This window comes from Jaculus jaculus, chromosome 17, assembly GCF_020740685.1.
Source record: "Jaculus jaculus isolate mJacJac1 chromosome 17, mJacJac1.mat.Y.cur, whole genome shotgun sequence".
Lineage (NCBI taxonomy): Eukaryota > Metazoa > Chordata > Mammalia > Rodentia > Dipodidae > Jaculus > Jaculus jaculus.
The window spans coordinates 1728236-1731169 of NC_059118.1; the positions used below are offsets into that span (position 1 = coordinate 1728236).

General features: G+C 42.8%; 1 pseudogene; it reads right to left on the reverse strand.

Annotated features, from left to right (window-relative positions):
* Positions 1-863: 863 nt before the first annotated feature.
* On the reverse strand, positions 864-1909 carry LOC101612967 (annotated as a pseudogene).
* Positions 1910-2934: the final 1025 nt, after the last annotated feature.

A 2934-nucleotide genomic window follows, 5' to 3' on the forward strand; every position in this document is an offset into this window, starting at 1 on the left:
TCCCTTAAGCTTCATAGGCAAGTGCTTAACTACTAAGCCATCTCTCTAGCCCTCTTAAGGCATTTTTGGACACAAAGTTTTAATTTTTATTTTACATATTTATACATAAAACTCTCAAGGAACTCTTGGATCCAGCAGAATGTTAATAGCACATCTAAAAATGAATGTCAGGTAGTCAACATTCACAAAATGTTGAAAACTGATTAAAATATACGTATTACGAAGAGCTACTTCACTACTAGGTGGGCATGTAGTTTTTGACTTGAATAGCACTGTCATTTACAGTTCTTTAAAACTACAGTGAAGAATGAAAGTAGACAATGGTAAATACTGCTCCAACTTAAAAAATCTCTAAACAGTGGGGCTGTAGAGATGGCATAGTGGTTAAGGTGCATGCCTGCGAAGCCTAAGGACCCAGGTTCGATTCTTCAGGTCCCACGTGAGCCAGATGCATATGGTGATGCATGTGCCTGGAGTTTGTTTGCAGTGGCTAGAGGCCCTGGCATGCCCATTCTCTCTCTCTTTCTGTCTCCAATAAATAAATAAATAAAATAGATCTTGAAAAAAGTCTCTAAACAAATAAAAATAAAGTTAAAACTACTCTCTGGTTATCCTCAGTTGTTGATGGTGTAATACTGTACATTTTCTTGTAACGATATTTTATTAAAATGCCTGATAGTAAATGGCATGAGTAAAAAGTTACAATAAATTAAGAAGCAAAAGCCAATCACTGGACAGGAAGCTTCAGACATCATCGATAATGAGCACTGATACTTGTCTAGCCGGCACCTTTGGCAATAGCATGTTTCACAACCCAAGAAGCAAAATAAGGTCTAGTGTGTCCACTGGGTGGATGGCTCCTTTCACTTGTCAGACATCTTCTCTGCCATGTGCTTCTGCTGGCTCTCTGTGTGTCTGGTTGTGTCTTCAGTGTGCACCAGCTGTCCATCCTGCTCCATATGCAGCTCATCCCAGATGAGGAGCAGCTGGACCAACTCTTCATTCAAGCTTTTGATCTGGGAAGGGAGGTCATTGACTATTACTTGTAGCTGCCCCATAGTCATGTCTCTCAGGTTGGTGGGTTTTAAACTTCTTTTCATCAAGCATTCACTTTATGAGACATGTGTGGCAGGAGATCAGTGACAGGCTACTTTTTCCTCTTCTGTTTTTCCACTTCTGCTTGCATTTTGGCCATGGCCAGGGCCATTTTGGCTTCAGCTTGCAATTTCTTTTGTCTTGTGAGGAAGTCCAGATCACCCAAAGACTCAGATTCCTCCTCAGTAGTGTCTCTATCAGAATAGGAAGAACTCTATCTGCTCACGGGAGACAAGGGTTATCCAAGCTGGTTTCCATCTTACTGTCATCTGCATTGCTGTCCTTGTCACTGCCACTGTCCTTGACAAAGCATATCTGCAGGTTCATCCCACTCTGCAACTGTGAGGAAAGGCTTGGCTTCCTGCTTTTGCTGCAGCTGGTATAAATTCCTGGACCATCATCAAAGAAGCTTCCAAGTGCCAATTTCTCTCTCTCATCTTTATTTTTTTTTAATTTATTTATTTTATTTACTTGAGAGAGAGAAAGATGGAGGAAGAAAGAGAGCGAGAGAGAGAGTTAAATAGAGAGAGAGAGTAAAAGAGAGAGAATGGATACACCAGGGTCGTTAGCCCTTGCAAATGAACTCTAGATACATGCACCACCTTGTGCATCTGGTTTATATGGGTCCCGGGGACTCGAACCTGGGTCCTTCGGCTTTGCAGGCAAGTGCCTTAACCACTAAGCCATCTCTCCAGCCCTCTCTCTCATTTTTCTGGGTAGAGGTGGAGTTGGTCTTCACCCGGCCTTGTTTTTGCATTTCCTGCTCTCAGAACTGCAGCCCAGCTAGCTGCTTCTCCAGAGCCTCGCAGTCCATAGGGGCTCATGTGTTTTAGCACTTGGTCCCCAGTTGGTGGCAATTTGGGAAAGCTGGGGAGCCTTTGGGCAGGGGAACCTTGATAGGGTAGATGTCACTGGGGATGGGTCTTGAGGGCTTATAATTCAGCTTCACCTGCCAGTGCAAGTTAGCTCAGCCTTGCTGCTTCCTCCCAGCTGATGGGACAAGATGTGATGGCCCTCTGCCTGCTTTTCCCATGTTGATTCACCATCATAAATCGTTCCCTTGGAGCTGTAAGTGGAAATAAACCCCTTCCTTTTATCAGCTGCTTCTGGTTTGGTGTGTTTTGACCTTGACAAAAGCAGGTAACTGACACCATCTTAATATCTTCTTTTTTTTAAAAAAGTTTATTTTGTGAGATCAATTAAAACAATTCACATAACTTAATTCACAAAATTAAGAAATAGTTTTATTTATTTATTTGCAAGCAGAAAGAGACAGAGAGAAGAGAGGCAGACAGAAAGAATGGGTATGCCAGGGCCTCCACTCTCTGCAAACAAACTCCAGATGCATGTGCCACTTTGTGCAACTGGATTTATGTGGGCACTGGGAAACTTAACCCAAGTTGTTAGGCTTAGCAGGCAAGCACCTTAATCACTGAGCCATCTCTCTGGTTCCTCACTACCTTGTTTTGTTTTGCGGCTTACTGTATCTTTCCCCTAGAATGCAAGCTGCCTGTGTGCAGATACTGTCTTATACCACCAAGTCTGCACAGTGCCTGGAACCTGGTAGATATTCAGGGACAATTTGGCCATAATAAATGTATTTTGCCCCCCCCCCCCCAGTATAAATGGTCATATATGGAGTATATTGGGCACTTGTCCTGTTACATAATGTTTATGACAAATGCATGATCCAAACCAAGTATTTAAGTGGTTAGAAAGTGCCTACCATACCTCATAGTTAGAGACTACTGGTGCTTCTGTCTCATTGGATTAAATGTATGCTGAACTGCAAAGCTGAAGCTGGATACCATGGAAATAGACTTCTCTGACCTCCTGTTG